Below are 19,371 nucleotides of genomic sequence, written 5' to 3' on the forward strand. Positions count from 1 at the left end.
CAAGCTACTCAGGGTGGGAAACATGGTAAAAATGCTGGTCTTTTTGGAAACTGCCCTTATTACTGACCAGATTTGTCTTTGCCTTAGTGTCTCTTACTCTCTCTGTCTGATTTATTTCTTAGGTGCAGCAGATGCTTACAGGTTGTATCTACGTGAGCAAATAAGACATGACATGATGCCAAACCATTGCAGTACACTGCTGTTCGTGTTATTAAATATTCATGAGTAAAACACAGCCATCTTCTTTCTAACTATGGTACAAATTTTTCCTTTATTACAACTGACAGCAAATTGGCATTTTGCTGTCAGCATTAGAAAGGAAAATGAAAAAAAAATAAAGCAAGCACTGACTTTATGAAAATGGGTAATATTTTGCAATGATTTGTTTTCTTACTACAAATTCTTTTCAGTGGGCGCATCTACATGACATGCTGACTGTGCAGTAGCCAAATAATCCTGTGCAATAGTACGCCACAGCATTAACAGTGCTAATACACTGCTGTGCAGTATTATTGGGCTTATAGTACCATCACTTAAAAGGTGTTCGCTGGTGCTACTGCACAGTAACTCTGGCTTGATTATACAAGTACTAAATAAATGCTCAGTGACCACTGTACAGTAGTGTCTTGTGTAGATGTGCCCTTTTTATTTTAACACCTGAATGCAGTAAATCCTTTGTTCCTTCCTCTTAAGACTCAGTTAAAAATTCTTCATCAACCACTGGACTATTGCTTAACAATTCTTTCAGGCATTCTGATTTACCTATTTGCAGAAGGGAATTCCCTCATTTTACCAGGTATACTCAGGGAACATAATTTAGGCATTTTATTATAAAGATGTATTCTCCCATACCCATCATACGTAACTGAGATAAGATACAGCTATAGAACTCTGGATGTTTTAGCTGGAATCAGCTGAGAAAGACTGGTAAATATTAATATCAGTACCTAGATAACACTATTTACTCCTCAGCCATTTTCTCCTTGTTAGTCAAAGAAGGGTTAATATCCCCCCCCACACACCAAATAACTAGGAATCTGATTATTTCCAGACCACTTGTAAGGGGAAAAGATGCATGTATAGGTATGTACTGTTTTCTTAAGTGATTTCAAGACTACCAACAAAATCCAGCAGATAACTCTTCCATAACCAAGGTTATTTTCCTACCTCGACTAGTCAGGGATAATTGTAACTAAAGACTTTAAATAACTAACTTTAAATAACCAGTCTAGCTATTTAAAGCATTAACTAGACTAGTCATTCTCTCTTTCACCACAAAATTGTCAAGTTACTTTAATCTAGCTTTAATAACATCCATAAACACCATGGCACAGACTGGGCATGTCTATGCATGCATATTAATGCAATGCAATTAACTCTGGTCCTCATCACACTGGAGCGTATTGCTCCCCAGCACACTGCTTACATGTGCATTGGGGACCACAATACATTGACCTGGGTTACAGCAGCCCCGGTTCACAGAAGTATGGGGGGGTCAGCCTGCCAACCCAGGGCAACTCCCCGCAACATGCTGTGGAGGAGCTGGCGGGAGCATGAGGGTCCTCCAGTGCGGGGCTAGCCAGCAGGCAGCCCACACACTTAGGCACCTTCATGCCCCAGCCAGCCGGATCAGCATCTACATGTGTGCTGTTGTGGAATAAAAAAACCCTACAGCAGGTTAGTAATTGTATTTACAGCAGGATAGTACTTGTAAATGTGCAATGGTTACTGCGCAGCTAATGAGTCTATTCTGCAGTACACAATTCATATAGATGTGTCCACTGAGGTGGTAATGGCAAAATACCCCATGAGCACTCCACTGCAAAGTCATCCCAGCATTACAAACATTTTTAGACATTATATTTATATACTTCACCAGACAACCATGCTTTCTTAGAATGCATTTCCAGTATCTGGCAATGTTAATTGTTTTGTGGAGCGTATGGGGACTATTCTACCTGAAAATGTTTAAGGTCTTTGATGAAAACACATATAATGCGGACCACAGATGGAAAAACAAATGTTTTCCTCATTTACTTGCTGGATTTCAAAATTAAATCCAAGAAAAGGAAAAATCCTGCATGTATTTAAAAGAAATGAACATCTGTGAACAAAAGCCCATTTTTTAAATCCTATCTTTTGTTTGATTGCCTTCTAAGACCAGAAAGCTTTCCTATTGAATAAAATGGGATAGTATCTCTTGAAGCCAGGATCCATTTCTTTTAGAGCACTATATATTTTCCCTATCCAGCTCCCAGTTTGCTTAAAAGCAGCTTTGGCAACTCTGTCCAGATGTTAAAATAAAAAAAAATTACTTGTGGTGACTGGTACTAGTATGGTGCTTTTCAAATCCCAAAGAGTAAAAACAGGAAAATGTCTATATAGAATAGTGATCACCTTATGCAGGAAAACCTCTTCTCGTGGGCCTCATTTTAAAAGATAAGTAAACAAAATTATATGATCACAATTGCATGTGTATTTTTAGAGGCAAACTGTATTGTGTACAAATTAGTTTTGCACAAGGTGGCCAGTTACATTCTTAACTATCTTTTCACACAGTTGTGATCATATCCAATGACACAGATTACAAAAGCAACTATTAGGTCTGCTTCACAAATGTGATGTATAGCCACATACCCAAGATTTAAATTCTAGCCCTTATTTATCTTTCTGAGACACACAGAGAAATCTTTCCTACTGTTTGCAATGCAGAGTTAATATGGCTATGGACAACAGAACAGAATTCTGTATCGTCTCATGCATCATTATCAAAGCTTTCAGCATTTCTGTGGTACTACCTTCACCCCATGAGGCGAGAGATGTTCTGTGTGAGAGCATAAGATAGTGAAACTTTCAGGTTCTTTTCCTTCCTCCATATATACTGGGCTCTTTCATCAATTATTTCCTGACAGCATTTTTTGAAGTTCCTGTACACAGTCATATGAGCACACTTTCTGGGAGAGCCTATGCTCATTGTAACAAGGAGGGTGATAGAAAGTTTTGAATTCCAACATCCAACATCCTTTATTTAAGATATAGATAGATAACATGAGGCAATTCCTGCTAAATTCTTCCCATTAAGAAATAGGAAGTAAGGGGAAGTATACTATGACAAAGACAGCTGACTTTCTGCACTCTTATGACAGAAAGGTAGTATCCCATGGGTGGAGGGACTTACAGATTTCAGGAGATTTATGTTCCGTCTTTCGGTAAACAGTTAGAGATCCCATTGGATTCAACATAAATTATACCCAAGCCAGACCTCAGTGAAAATGAGAAAGGTCTTCAGGTTTTGGTCTCTGATCACAGAATTTTTACTGATGAGGCCAAAAGAAAATTACTTGACCCTTCTCCTATTAAGGAAGTGGAAAAGCTCCCATTGATTCAAGTGGGAACAGGATCTATATCTGGCTTTGCTGTTGTTTTACAGTCACTTTTTATTTTCTGGAAAGGCCATCTATTTAATCAATTTTTCAGACAAAGTCAAGTAAAGTGAAGACTATTTTATTTTGATATGGGGTTACCTAACAAAAGTTTGAGGGCCAAGATTATCAGTGCTCCATTTAGAGAGAAAAAACAAAAACCAACTAAAATTGTTTCACAAATTTTAACAACCTATGAATTTCATTATAAACAAAAGAGAAGTAAGATGCACACAACATAAATAAAGGTTCAAAATAACAATTTAGGAATTTTCTTACATGTTAGAATGAATGTTTTCAGCCTAAGGAAAACAAGGACATATGGTTAGAGAAGAGACTCAGAAAAAAAGTATGTTTAGTTTAACAGAAGTTACGTCTGGTCTCTCTTAGTGTGTGTGTGTTAATCTGTTTAACGTACATCTTTTATTCATGTTGACTCACATTGGGAATTATACATACGTGTTCTAGTCCTAATCCTCAAATACTGTAATTCTGATCAAAAGAAAAGAAAAGTACAAATCTCACATTAGCTAATGGCATGCAAGGTTAGCAACACACCCAACCTGACTCCGCAACCTGAATGACCAGGTACTCACGTGTAGCTGGGTCAACTGGATGAGGCTTACAGCCTGAGCCCAGAGTGAAATGCCCACTTATGTTTCTCCAACCACATGAACCACCCTAATGATTTTCCTACCATGCCCCAATCCTATGGCTCCCTATGTGGAATCTTGTTAAATACTTGTCACAAAGTGCCCACGCATGCCTAGTTATTATCATTGTGAATACAGATGTGACACAGTGAGTAAGAAAGGGACTGATATTTATTTCCTGCCTATAGTAACATGACAGTAGCCAAAATACCATTTCTTTCTTGTCCTGTGACTGCTGTAAAAAGTCAATATAGTTTGACATTGATGCCTTGCAGTACGGTGTAGAATACCTCCCAGGGAACAGACCATACTCGGTAGGGTCAGGCTTTTCAGAGAAAGGGCAACCTATGAGAAAGTACAAGAATATACTGAATTTACTAAAACACTGGCATCTTTAGTTGCATGGGATTTTTAGTTTCATATTTTATTCTGTTAAATGTAACGAAAAGGTCTGACATATTTCTCAGATGTGTCAAAGAACATTTATTCACATACAGAGACTTGACTACTTTGAGTCATCTGTATAATCATTTACAACATATATATACATTAGTACAGTAACTGCATTTTTAAAATAAATATGGCACCCTTGTTACTGTGCTGTCATTTAGTACTTCCTTATGGATGTACTAAATGATGATGTAGTAACAGCCCATACTGCACCACGCACACCACACCTGGTTACTTTTAGCTGCTATGTCACCACTATTAGCAGGGAGTGCATTGCTATAGTGACATAGCTCCTGTGTCAAGGTTTCTGACTGCTGATGCTACGTTGCAGTAGAGGGTTGCTACAGCGACATAGCATCATGTGTAGACATGCCCAATGTGTGCTCTACATCCAAGAACAAAATGACGTCACCCATTTCTTTCATTATTGCTCCAGCTCCTGATCTTGGCAAACAATTAAAGGTGATATAGTAAAACTCCAAATTATTAGCAATAAGGTCATGACTGATGTATTTTGGTAATGAAGGGCTGTGACCAAAGTGGACAAAACAGTTCTAACAATCCCACTGTATCACTATGGGTTCATTCAAGTAATTATGAAAGATTGATGTGGGCAGATATATAGACACTGAGCATTTTAAGGATCCCGTTTCAAAAGGCACATTCTTTTTTTTTGAATTAATAATGACAAAGCGGGCACCATTTCCCAAGAAAATACAAAATGACTTGAAAATAATATAGTTTCCATATTCGATTTAAAATCTTACTTGCCTCCTCCAAGGTTTTCAGCGCAATTATATGTTCATTACTCTGGAAGAGTCAGAAAACAAGCAAGCTGCAGCTTCTAATGATGCTTTCATAGCAGCAAGAAGAACTATGAAAAAAGCATTTAACACATTTCATCTCTTCCTCTATTCAGGCTCTCTTTCATTTCCAGAGGCTGTTGTGATGAGTATTTGGATGCTATCCAGTTTGGATTTATATAAGAAGCAGTAAAGGAGATAATGGCAGATGTATATACTTTCTCTACATATTAATTCAGATCATCCCTAATGCTTGGTCATTTTTTGAGGGACACGAGACAAAACAAAAGTAGACAGTCTCAGTCATATTTTATGACATTCAGTGAAGCCCTGATGAGTCTCCTTATATCCATCTTAGCTTCTTCAGATTTCCCTTTTATTATTATTTGGCCGTTTTCCTAATCTGCTATCTGGCTACAAAATCCTGACTCAGAGCATCTAAAAGTGATTCTTTCTATGTTTGAACTGAAATGTATACCATTCCTTTGTACTGTCATGTTGCCACCTTAACAAGCTGAAAATATGTATGTGAGAAGAGAAGACATTTCAGGATCAGAGGAAAAGTCGGTTACCAATTTATCACCGAGACCAACTTCCTTGACAACTCATAAAAGCTAAATGTGACCCCACTGGGGTTACTTTTACTAGGTAGAAGTCATTTTCCTTCCTCTTTATGACACTGCCTTTATTACTACTATTATTCTCAAATCCCTAATTAGAGAGCATAACATCATTACATAAGACTTATTTTTAGACTCAAATGCACAGATATATATATACTATGGTTTGCCTCTGAGCGGGTCTGTTAAAGTGATAAGACAGAGCAATGATTCGATTCCCTGCCCATTTCCAATGGAGTAATATTTTCCCAAATGGCAGGCCAACATTTTCCCCCTTAGCCTTTGACATTTCCTTGCACCTTATGTGTTCACTTGAAGAGAAGAGGATAAAGCATCTTCTGTTGCTTTCCTCATTAAGCAATTCTGATCTTTTTTTTTTATCATAGTCAAAGGAGTGAGGAACACGCTCTGGGAAATGAGCTCATATCAAACTTCAGTTTCTAAAAAAAAAATACCCCTTCCCATTGAAAGATATGAGTAAAGTGGATTTAGGCAAAAATTTCAAATGTGGAAGCTTAAAGTTATGGTAGTGTTAGAGTGATGTTGTAGCCATAATGTCCAGGAAACATGCGAGATGCAAGTACCAACTTAGACCAACAAGTTTTTGAATGCAGCGCATAAGAGGTAAATGTTTTTAGAAAGTGAAGCTTAATATGAGCTCATTTCCCATGGTGTGTTACTCACTTCCTTTATTACAATGAAGAGGCATCAGCCCTGTTTAATAAGGAAAACAAGAGACCTGAAGAACAATGTGTTTCATTGGAAAGCTTGTCTCACATTTATCCAAACCATGAGGTTGAGTCAATAAAAAAATATCACCTACAAAAATCCTTGTCTCTTGCAAGCTTACAGTTAGAAGGAAGGGATCAGAACTTGTGGTAGGGGTGATATCTTTTATTAGACCAACTAGATTTTATATATATATTTTATATATATATATATATATATATATAAAAGCTTTCAGGCACAAGCACTGTTCATCAAGCATAGGAGAAACGATTGTAAAGTTCTCCCAGGTAGAAATGAAAGTTCATATTTCATAGGAGAGTTAAAGGTATGGTAAACCCTACTGTTTAGCACAGTTCATTTTATGCAGGTTAGGCTCAGGGCAAAAGTTGGAATAGTCTGTTTACTGTGAAGTTGTTTGCTGGCAAACAGGATGTAGTCATATTCCCTTCTGGTTGTGATGTTTTGAATTGCACAGAAAAGTTAAAAGAAGAAATGCTGTTATGGGGAGGGATTTCTTAATGTAATGGGGAGGTATCTCTACGCTCTGTGATGATGCAAATTACCTTGACCAAAGGCAGGAGCAGGATACATAAGCTTAAAGTTAGACATTTATATCCATATTTTAGTTACCTAAATAGGTTATTTGTTTTTCAGAACTGTATCAAAGGCTCTTTTAAAGTTGAAAAAATAAGGTTCTTGACAAATTTGAATAACCGAAATCAGTTTAATCTTGACTATAACAAAAAGTAAGTACTTTATACTATAACCAGTACAACCTGAACCCTCCCTTTATTCAAGGCAGAGGCTAGAGAGTCATAATTTCAAGGGGCTGGAGGATTCTGTATTTCAGTTAAATTCTGGGTTTCGCTTTTAAGGCACAATCTGGCCTTATATATGAACCGTTTAGAAAAGATTCCTGTTTTTTTTTTTTTTTTCATTTGCAGTCTGTATATTTCACAGCTCTGAAGTCAATGAACAAGTTTTATGGCAGCTCTGGTAAAGTGAAGCTCTCCAATTAGAACATAGTTGTAAAACATACAGTAATATTTCCCCCCTGCTTCCAGGCAGTGACTTTTGGCCATGTCAGTTATAACTAGCTAAAAAAAAATAAAAAAGAAATAAGATTGCTTAACAAATCCAAGGAGAGTTATAAAGCTATACAATCCCAGAAGGATTTCAGACAAGTTTATTCTGTTCAGCTCAGTTTGCATTTATACCAAGTCTTTGGTGACCTGAATTTGGCTCAGCTATGTGCAAGGTAGAGGAAAGGAATGCTGGTATATTTAAGGGATCTTGTTGCAGCATGACTGATAGAGAAATAATTCCATGATGGCTGCATAGAGGATTAATGCTACCAGTTTAAGCATCTTAGGGCAAATTTTGAACAAACAAATAAGTAAATAAATAATTAAGAGAAGTAGAAGCAAGTAATGATATTAGCCAAAGCTTTTTTTTTTTTAACTAAGTACTCCCAGGTAAATCTAATTAATTGTGCAATTAATTAGTGGTTTAATTTTGACTGGAAAAGAAGCAGGCATCTCGAAGTTAGTTCTCTGGTTTATTTGACAACTCTAGATTAGGACTAGAAGAACTTCCTGAACCAAGAAAGAAATATAACTCTCCAACAGTAGTCTTTTATATTGATTTTGATACTGGAATATATTCAAGATGTCAAGAAACCTCCCTGGAACTGGTTCTACATTATCAGAGCATTATTTTAAATCAGGGCCATCCAACTTATGGGCAGCTGGGGGCCACAGAGGCTGTAGTCCCAGGCCTGTGCATGGCATGGGCTGCAGACCGAGCGCCACTTGCTGCATGGACAGTCTCCTCCTGTGCTGTCTCCTACCATGTGGACAGCTTAGCATGCCTCTCCCTCCCCCAGCGCATATATGAGATGCAGCTTAACTCCCACCTCCCTTTCTGGCTGTGTGTGCCATTTGGGAACCCCACTCCACCCCTGTATCACAGGCAGCCCTGCTATCCCACGCCATATGTTAGCCACCTCCTCCCCCAGCCCACCTGCAGTGCAGGTACTCTGGTTCCTTACTTTCCCTCCAGCCTCCTCCCCTGCCAAGCGCGTAGCATAGGCACCCTGGCACTCTCCCACTGTGCCACCTCATGCTACCCCACAGGAGCAGGGGCAGGAAGTAGAAGCCGGAAGAGGGTAAAGGAGGCTGAAGAACCTGGTTCGGAGTGGTGAGGGCGGAGGGAATGGCACCCATGCCAGGAGCACATGGACTGCATGACAACCTAAATAATATGAAATACTATGCTATGCCCCAGATATGCAGAGAATGAGATGAGTAACCTGAATATCATCCTGAGAAAATATTTCATCCTTACCGGGCAGTCTGGTTTGCTATATACCCAGAATACTCTATTGCATTCATACATGTACAGAACAGCTGAATTGACTGTCTTCAAGCCTAACCTTATGCTGCTAGACTCAGGAAATAAGCTGTCCATGACTCCAGCAAATGTCTGTACTTTTTTCTAATACCATGGGATTAATTGAAGTGCAAAGGGTTGGCTAGAAATGTAAGAAGTAGTTTGTAAATTCCTCAAAGAGGGAAAATGGTATATAGCTGCTGTTTAAAAATATAATTAGTGCCATAGTGTACCAAAATATGAGCTAGTCATTATCTCACTGAGAAACCAATGAATTCAAGATGAAATATTCTCAGTTCGTTTTCCACAATGTTGTGGTTGTTATGTCAAAAGCAATATAAATGAAAAATGAATTCTAAGATAAGGCAGAACTAAAATAGTGAATCTGAAAACATCCATGTTTTAAAAGCCTTCAACTCTGACACTCTACAACCACAACTTGGTTTCAGGAACAGATCCAAAACTGAAAGGGACCAATTGCCAGTTCCAGTTTTACATGGCTAAGATCTTATATGAACAATGGTGAAAAGCATGATGCGGTAACTGATCGTGAAAAGGATGTAAGGAACTTGTGAGGTCAATTTATCTTATTAGATTTCCACCATACATTTCTCCAGGCTCCTGAGAAGAGATCACAGATTCAGTACCTCTGAATTTAAACCCAACCCAACACCTTAATCAAATATAAGCCACAAATGAGTTGTGTTGGCCAGCTTCTAGTCCTGTTACACACCTGTTAGGTGTGTAAGTGGACTTTGCCACCTAAGTGTGATACTATTCTCCTCTTCTCCAGTCCCTGGAAATCCACTAATCCATCTATTTTTGAACAACCACTGTTTTATCCTTAAGACTAAGACACAGAAAGCAGTTAGAAGGAGGAACACTCACCTGTCTTTTGTATTAACAATTTTTCATGGACCTGAGCAGAGGGAACAGAAATACTCTTAGATGTGTAAGCCTACTTACATACCTGTAGGAGGTTGCCACCTCATGTCTTCTCAACCGGGCTTTGTCCATTTCCTAAGCATCTCTCAGCTAGCCTTAGAGATGTTTTTCACCCTGCTGGTCCTTGCTGCCTAGAGTACCTTTCAGCCTGCTCTGGTTATAGACTGGACCGTCCTTCACCAAACAAAGTGAGCAAACAAAGGAACCTTATCATCCTGGACCTTGAGATGGGTCTGCTGTGGCTTCTAGTTTCCTTTCCTAGGTTTGTTCTTTTAGCACAGAAGATTCCTACCTGTGGTGCTTTTTCTTCACTCTCCTCTTGTGGTTCTGCCTACTAGGCTGTTTAATTCCTAATGCCACATCCTCATTAGCCTTCCCACAGTCGCAGCCCTTCAGTTTAACTAGCTGCCTTCTCTTAAAACAACAGGCCACCCTGTTACATACCTCCCCATCAAAAGTGAAGTCGGAGACTCGTGTCTTTCAAATTTAACCCCCCTCCCTCATGGGAAAAGAAGTCTGCATTCATATATGCAGTCCCAGGTTGCTGGTATATCTTGCAGGCATATGGCTACAAAGCCAGGTACCAATGCATGAACCTGGAGTTGGTGTCCTGAATTGTCTTCAACCAGGTTAGAGGTGCATGGTCCATCAGACACCAGTGTGAAGATGACTCCTAGTATGTAATAGCATACAGCATTGACTGTCCACTTTATAATGAGGCATTCTTTTTCAATGACTGAATACTTCTGCTCTTCGAGTACTTTGTACTTACAGAATTAGGTGTTCACCAACCTCAAAGTTCTGGAAAAGAACAGTTCCAAGGCCCCTCTCTGTCTGTACAATGAACTGGCATTCACAGTCTGGGCTGAGAAATACAGGTATTGTGCATAAAATCCTTTTAATGTCTCCAAATGCATATGAATATGTTGGGGTCCACTGTACTACCTGTGGTACCATGTTGTGTAGTTACTCAGGGGGCAGTTGTAGTAGAAAAATGTAGAATAAATCATTGTTAATAACTAGCTAGTACAAGAAGAATTTCAATTACATTTTTGTTTTGGGCACCGGGGTTTCTATTTAGGACCTCTCCTTGACTGTAAGGGCCTTTATCTCCCTGTTACCCTAATGTAGCCTAAATATTTTCCCTTCACACAGCTGAATCTACATTTTGTTGAGTTGGCTGCAAGACCTGTGGTTTGAAGTGTTCATAGTAGAAGTGAACTGATAAAAAATTTTTTGCCAACACGGATGGCTGATTATTAACCAGCCATATCACCCAATAGGATCCAATAGTCGATATGCAGCCTGGCAGCTGGAGTGCAGTCTGGCCAGTAAGTCTGTTGGGGGGAAGGGGCATGTGGGAGGGAAGGAACATGGGGAAATGATTGAGGTCCCCATGGGGAAGGAGGGAATAGGGCTGAGGATAGGACAGGGGTAGGGGCAGGGGCAGGGGCAGCCAGGGCAGGGTGGGATACAGGACAGAGCCACAGGTGGTTCATCCAGGGGGCATGGAGGTGGGGAGGAGGATGGCACTGCTACATCCACTCCTCTCCCACCTGCCCTGAGCACAGCCCCAGCCAAACCTGCTTGCTGGGAAGAGGCCAGCACAGCCCCTGGTCCCAAACTTGCAGTCGGCAGCCTGCTCTCGCCCCACGCACATATCTTGGCGGGGGGGCACCCTGGAGGTGCATGCAAAGTCACCCCACCCCCCTGTGGCCCCCAGATGAGCTTCCCACAGCTCCATCTTGCACCCTCCCCTGCCTGGCAGGGTAGTGCCTGCACCTGTGTCTGCCCTTGCCCCAGCCCCATCTCTCACTGTGGGAGGGCCTCAATCTTCCCTCCCCACCCCCATTCTCTCCCCCACACTCCTTCCCCCCACAGACTTACTGGCCAGACACTGCTCTCCAAGCTGCCTGGCTGGTAGCATCCATGCTGTGGCTGCATGCATGCACACAGCATTTATTGGTGATATTATCAGCTACACCAGCCAAAAAAAGCTGATTGTCGATAATGTCAATTTTCCTTTTATCAGTGCCGATCCAATATGGACCAATGCACCTCTAGACTGTAGTACTGACTTTCTGGAAATGTTCTCCCCAGGTGCTCATGAATATAACTACTTTATTCAAATATGCAGTGGCATATTCACAATGTGGTTGTAGTACTTTATCAATTAGCCATTAAATCTGAAAGGGAGGGTCTGGAACTGAGACAACCCCCATGGTGCTTCAAATGCCTTAAGCTCTTGGGATTCTGGGGTTAGGGAAATCTGCCAGTACTCCTTTGTTAAATCTAATATGGGTATATACTTAGCCTTCCCAAGCCACTGCAGTAATTTGCCAATTTGAGGCACAGAAGAAGCATCAATTGTGACACCACATTTAGTTGTCAAAAGTCTATATGGAATTGGATTATCCTGTCCAGTTTGGACACTAGGATGATGGGGCTACCCCACTTACTGGAGGGTTCCTTAATTACCCCCCATGTCCAGCATGCTTTGTATGTCCTTTCTTACAGTCTCCTTCAAGTGCTCAGGAACCCTGAAGAGCCTCTTCTGTATTGGGCATCTAGGCTTTAACACAATGTAGTGGGCAATTAAGGGGGTACCTTGCAGGTTTATCCATGAAGACATCTGGAAAGTCCTTCACCAAACAAAGGATCCTTATCAATCTGGACCATGTGGCATCCAGTTTCCTTTCCTAGGTTTGTCCTCCTTCTAGCACAGAAGATTCCTACCTCTGGTACTTCTCCTTCACTCTTCCCCTGTGGTTTTGCCTACTGGGCTTTTTGATTCTTAGGGCCACACCCTAATTAGCCTTCCCATACCTATAGCCCTTTGGTTTAACTTGCTGCCCTCTAAAGGGTACTGGCCATCCTGTTACAATGCCTAATAGGTCAAAGTGAATCTCAGTGTATATCTACACTTGGTATTCAGTGCCAAAGATAGATCCTGCCTAAACCTCCCACTAGAACAATGGAACAAGATTTGACCATTTGTATTGACAAGGATCAAACATGTTCAATGCTTACAATAGTATGAGTGAATCCTTTGCCCTGGGATGGTTTACAGCAGATTGGGAAAGGAAAATACACATAGAGGGTCAAGTCACTATTTGATGTTAGTGTCAAGCTTATTTTTCAATGTGGACAGTGCAGGACAAACAATGTCCACATTTAAGGCCTTTTTTGAAATACCCATCACATACACCAAATAGCTACATTTAGAAGTGGTACCAGATGTCTTTGTGATAGGAAGAGCACAACTCCCCTGCTAAATTTTCACTTAAGTCATTGGCTAAAAGAACTAAAGATGGCTTACTGAAGAAAAATAGAGCCTTATGTCATGCATTCACATTACTGTTTACAAAAAAAAAAGGAATTTTAAATCCTTCAGGACAATATTTTCATATTCCTATATATTGTTTTAATACTTCACCAGACTACTGACCCTAATTTTTTCTGCCATGCAAATTTAAATGTATTCAAATGAATAGATAGTAGATACTGTACACATTTTGTATATTTAGATCTGGTAAGAACTGCTATTTTATTGCAAGGTTGTTAGATATGCTTTGCTGCATAATTTTAATGCTACTGGGTTTATAAAGGCGCTTTTTCTATTAATAGCATTACCACTGTATACAAGAACTATTTAATTGATTTTAAACATAATCCATTTCCCTACTAAAGAGTTCATGTTCAGAATTTGGCTAGTTAATTTGATAGATGATAAAAAGGTAACTGGCATTTTGGGATTATTTAGGGGTTCTAATTGTTTACCTTTTAAATAAAGCAAGCAGGAACAATGAGTACACTGTTGATAATAAGATAACATTTAAAAAATTATGTGGAGTTAGCAATTGTGAGACAAATTCTGCTCAGAGCTATATTGCTCTAAATCTAAAATAGCTCAATTGACCTTAATAGATTTTACTGACTTCCAGATTCACACAGATCTAGAAGATAGCTAATTTTGGGCTTGCATCTATATTTATACTTGCTAATGTAGGCCAGGTTATGAGATTACTAGCTGTGGCAGCATCCTTTTGAAAAAATAGACAAGATAGATAATTTATTGGGCCAGTAAGTAATTTGTATATAGGTGTTCAGGGTGCCTGGTGTTTCTCTACAATCTGCAAGTTCTTTGTGGTTTTCAAGAAGTAGAATTTGAAGTGGGCTGTTCCTTTATCTACCTCCAAATTATTAATTTCCCTATACCATAGTGACAGCATAAAAGCCTACAGCAAAATGGATGCATAAAGGGAGAAAAATGGGATATTTACTTATAGTTGTTGCTTTGTTGTCCATGTAGTGAAGCTTTGATAACCAGGCCAGCTGGCCTCAAGAATTGATTTTCTTTCTCATACCAAATTGCCTTAGCTTTATACACATGGGCTTACTTTTAAAGTAAAAAATATAATTTAATAAAATGTATGTTACCTTTCTTAGTCAGTTGTGCAATGAACAAGCTCAGTCACAGACATTGGTATTGTATGTAGTACCATTCAATCCTTTTTGACAGCTGGGAAAAAATACATAGACCAATTGGAGGTCTCAAAAAACCTGGTCTGAAACTGTGCTCACAGCTGTATACATCAGGAAGAAAGCTATCCCTTAGGAAGGAAAGGTAATTGTATGGTTAAGTTACCCAGCTGGGTCTCTGGACATGTCATTTTAGTTCCCAGCATTGTTAAAGTAAGATATTGGGAAAATTACTTAAATTATATGATAGCAATTCCTCTACTTTTTCCATTAAGATCTATGAGGAAAGGAGTGTCCCCTTTCCATATCTGAACAGTGTCTGGTCTTGGTTCAGGCTTATAGGTTGTGCTGTGACCTAGGCAAGAAATAATAATATAGCATTTTTCAGTGTCTTTTTTTGTTGAAAACCAGCTTCCTTCATAGTTCTAAAGAAGAATTTGAAGTGGGCTGTTCCTGTATCTACCTGCAAATTATTTTTTCTGCCTCCACAATGACAACTGTTACTTCAAACTTTAACAAATTCAACCTAGAAAGGTTACTTGGAGGTAAAGACTGTGGGTTCAGTCTTGCAAAGAGGTTGAATACCTTCTGGGAATTTACAATTCTCAACGTCTGTGAGATAGCACTTAGTGGAGGTAGTAATAACTACTTCCTCAAGACTGAAGTCCATCAGACCATGGCTTAGACGCTGCCAGTACCTGAATTAGCTAGTTTAAACCTAGCTTTGGTATGACTACACCATCCTGCAATCACAATAATGACCATAATACAGACATGACTATAGCCAGATAAGGGCATTTGATACCTGAATACATGTATGGCTATAGAGCTGGGGGCTTTTACGGTTAGAAAGCAAATAGAATGTGCAGGGGAGAGAACCTGCTGCAAAACGGCCTTGCTAGGAATGGGATCTATTCCAAGTTTTGCTTTTTGTCCTTTGGGTTTTAATCTACCTGTTGACTTTCTCACTTACTATTTCTGTGGAGAAGTGGTAACTAGGTTAGGATACAGTATTCAGTCCTTCTGTCCATCTATTCCTTTTCTAGCTAGCAACTAGCTAGCTCTTGTAATACAAATTTCCTGGACCCAAGACTTAGAAATAGACCCAACCTCTGTTCTGTTTTTAAACACATGACCAAGTCAAATAAGTCTTAGGAGCTTCAAAGGACTCTGTATGTTTGTGTGATTCTCCGATTTGTTCATTTCATTTTGCTTGTTTCCATTTCATTTCTAGTTAATGTCAAATTCCTCCTCCTTCTCTTTATTAAATGTTATTTGTGTACAGTTTTCTCCTGTTAAGCCAACAATGCGTTATCATGGCACGACAGAATCTGCCTATAAACCATTGATGAGTCCAGAAATAATATATGAATCTTTACTTTATCAGGTTTCATGCGTTTATTACTCTTTGTATGAAGCAAGCTTTATCTAACAGGGTTTTTGTTTTGCTTTATTTTGTTTATCCCTTAGTATGTAACTCTTTGGAGAATGTTATGACCAATAAACTCTTTTTTGTTCCAAGATCAAATGTTCATTGGATCAATTTGCCAGTCTCCCTGATCTTCAAGAAATCTTTTTAATTCAATTAAAAAATCTCATTTTTCTTCCTCATTTAAGTTTTTGAGTCTCATTATTTCTCTCTTCTCCAGTGCTTTGTGTCAGAGCAAAATTTTGTATGTATGCTGCTAACACAGAGAGTTAGAGCTGAACATGCGCAGACAAACCTAGCAAGCGGAAAATTCCACTGCATGCCCAGCATGTGCCCCCTGCTCGACCCCAAGGCTTGTCAATCAAGACTGCCATAACGCACATGCTCAGTTTACTCACAGCATGAGGTAATCTGATCTAACGCACATGCTCAGTTCACTGACTGTATGATGTAATTGGACTAGAAATTGCTATGAAGCGAGCAGCCTGATTGGCCACTAAATTCATATAAAAGGCTTGTGACCCCCCCACCCGGGGGTGGTGAGGTGGTGTGTGTGTGTTTTGGAGGAGAGACTGTGCTTGACCTGTGAGCAGAGGCTACCTTTGCAGGGACTGTCTCACAGAGAGAGAACAACCCTTAGCTGCAGGGGCTACTCCTAAGGAGGGCTTCTAGCCCACTGGTCTCTTCCTCGCTGCGATTTTGGCTATTCGATTCCTCTTCGTTTCCTGTCTTGATCTTTTGGCTACCAGACTGATTCTGGCACCAACCCTGACCACAATTTCAATCAACCCGACTTACTGAGATCACGGCTTTACCTCATCGTAGCCGGCACTGACCTCAGCATCGTTATCTATCAACTTTGGCATTGATTCCACTTTGGACTGGCGTCACAACGTGTTACAGTTTTGTCATTCGTATCCCTTAATGAGCTGTTGACCAGCCCTGGGACTTAAGGAGTGGGCAGCCGCGGGGTAGATAGCAAGGGCTCACTCCGGAACCCCATGGGCCAACAGGCCCCTCTGTTGTTTGTTTTGTAGGCACTGTAACTGAAGGAAACTTCCTATCTATGCTACAGAAGTGTAAGTAAATAAAATTCAACTATTTTTGAAACCGCACGATTCCGCGTACTGCTCAGACGCCTCGCCGCTAATCCCACCTGTTCCATATATGAACCCTCGGCCCACCGTGACCTTGGGGCCTTTATTCCCCGACACTTTGTTGGCCTAAAAACAACTCTTCAGAGTGCTATGCAGCACTGAAAACAACAATCTACGCTATTTGATGCAACAGTGTTTCTGTCTTCTTTGATCCATATTGCTTTTTCTGAGCAATCATAATCTATGATGTTTCCAGTTTCACATCTTTATTGAAGCTGCACATTAATCCAAAGGCTTCAGGGATTTTTGGGCTTTAATAATTCCTTAATCTCCTTGGGTCAGATTCCGATGACTGTGTAAATCTGATGTAATTTTATTGGACTCAGTGGAGTTATTTTAATGAATGCATTATTGTATCTGAAATCAGAATTGGTAAAGAAAAAGCAGTTGTTCATTGTTCATTAAATTCCACCTTGTGATGAATCTGTTGGAACTGAACTCCTCTGAGATCTGCTTCCTAATAATCTGTTTAACTGAGAAAAAAGGTCCACTTTCCAATCAGCTCAGTGGAATACAGACCAACAATGCACAACTGACACTTCACAAAGAGGAAAATGAAAAAAATGTATTCACATATGGTAACAAACTAGTCCCCCCTTAAGATTTATGCTTGACTTTATGCCACATACTGTTGAAAATTGAAATTTTCTGTTTAAATTTAACAATTTAACTTAATTCTTTCAGGAAAATGTCCCTGATTTGGAATGATCAGAATATCCCCTCCAGACTATGTTTGGGACAACAAAGAAGAAATGGGCCTGGATAACTTACTCTGTCCTAATAGGTTTGCACCGGGCCAAGCATATGTCCGGACAGAACTTTAAAGAACCAAAGGATGTATGAGTGTGCTGTATGGGTGTTCTCATATAATAATCAATAAAGTTCAGTATACCGCATAACTGTAGTCATTTTCAGCATCCTCATTTTTATTCTCACAAGTTATTTGGTCTACTATGTTTGTAGTAGCAATATTTCCAACATATCAATATATTTCAATGTATCAATCACTACTCCAAAATACCAATTTACTCTACATAGCCACAAGAGACACTGGGTGTGTCTACACAACAGACTTCAGTGTAGTGCAGAGATACCCAAGCTAATTTTAAATGAATTTGTTTGGGTATTGCTAGAAGTTTAGCTTCAGTAGGATAGAGCGGAGTGGGTACATCTGCGCATCAAATTAATATGGCTGGATAAACTCTGGCACAATTGATGCCAGAATTTATTGCTGCTGGGTGCACTGTTACATATGCACCTGGGACTGCAGCATGTTGAGCTGGGGCAGAGCAGTTTCAGCTGGTAGGAGGCCCCGGGGGTCAGCCTGCCAGCCCAGGACTACTCCATCTCACCTCAGGGTGCTGTGGAGGGGCTGGCTGGGCATGAGGGTGCACTAGTCAGGGAATAGCCAGTGAGCACCCCCCCCGCAGCGGAGCACCCTTGTGTCCCAGCCAGCTCCCATCAGCATCTGTGGTGCAGTAAATAACTCTGCCATAGGATAGTACTTGTGTCTGGCAGTAGCATTCTATGGCAGCGTTAATTAGCTTATTCTATCCTAATAGCACCACATGTGTAGACAGTGATGTTTTACTGCAGAGCTAATTAGTCAAATCTACAGTAAATGTTTCATGTAGATGTATCCAGTATGAACTTATTTATTTTGTTTCTCAGGTAAATTACCCCTTGTGGAGCTCTGTGCTTTTGCAGTTAGACTGCTGCCAAAAAACCCAAGGTAGCTCAGTTAAAGCTAACTTGAGTGTCTCCATACGAAACTGCAGTCTGCAGTGCAGACAGACACTCAGAGACAAGTGAGAGCTGCCTTTAATAGTTAGAGTACAATGTTGCAAAAATGTACTATTGAGCAGAGTGATTTCTGCCATGAATAGTCCCACTGCTATCAGGCTGTTTGCACAGCTTCTTCTATGTCACCAAGTTTGTTTTGGAGAAGAACAGCCTATTCCCTTATTGGAAAAACACCTTAAGTATTCAGAATAATGTTTATAATAAAGGTTAAGGCAGATCATGAGAAAATACACAAAGGATAATAAACTACAACATGAATATGTGATGAATTTTTTTTTTTGAAATTACTGCCTTCATAGATTGATATCTTTGAAATTTGCAAGTTATATTTAGTCTGTTAAATTGCATTATAACTGTCTTTTACAATAAATATGTCTCAAGTAAACTTTGTAGTGGCCTTTAATAGAATGTTTAAACATTCAGATGCAGAATAAACATTTCTATATAAAGTGGCATTGTTATACCTAAAGTGGAGACTGACTCCAAA

At 39.8% G+C, this 19,371-nt stretch overlaps 1 long non-coding RNA gene across 7 annotated transcripts in view; it reads left to right on the forward strand.

Annotated features, from left to right (window-relative positions):
- LOC149863062 (uncharacterized) overlaps positions 1–19,142 on the forward strand; it is a 110,501-nt gene extending 91,359 nt beyond the window's left edge. For 6 of the 7 annotated variants that reach the window (XR_016442920.1, XR_016442917.1, XR_016442923.1 and 3 more), the window contains one exon: positions 123–1,006. This is a non-coding gene — a long non-coding RNA (uncharacterized LOC149863062). Of the gene's footprint in view, positions 1–122; positions 1,007–17,765 lie in introns of those variants that run through there. The other variant, XR_016442918.1, reaches the window with a different exon arrangement.
- The last annotated feature ends 229 nt before the right edge of the window (positions 19,143–19,371 follow it).

The sequence above is a fragment of the Crocodylus siamensis genome, chromosome 6 (assembly GCF_052110815.1).
Source record: "Crocodylus siamensis isolate JL-2025a chromosome 6, ASM5211081v1, whole genome shotgun sequence".
NCBI lineage: Eukaryota > Metazoa > Chordata > Crocodylia > Crocodylidae > Crocodylus > Crocodylus siamensis.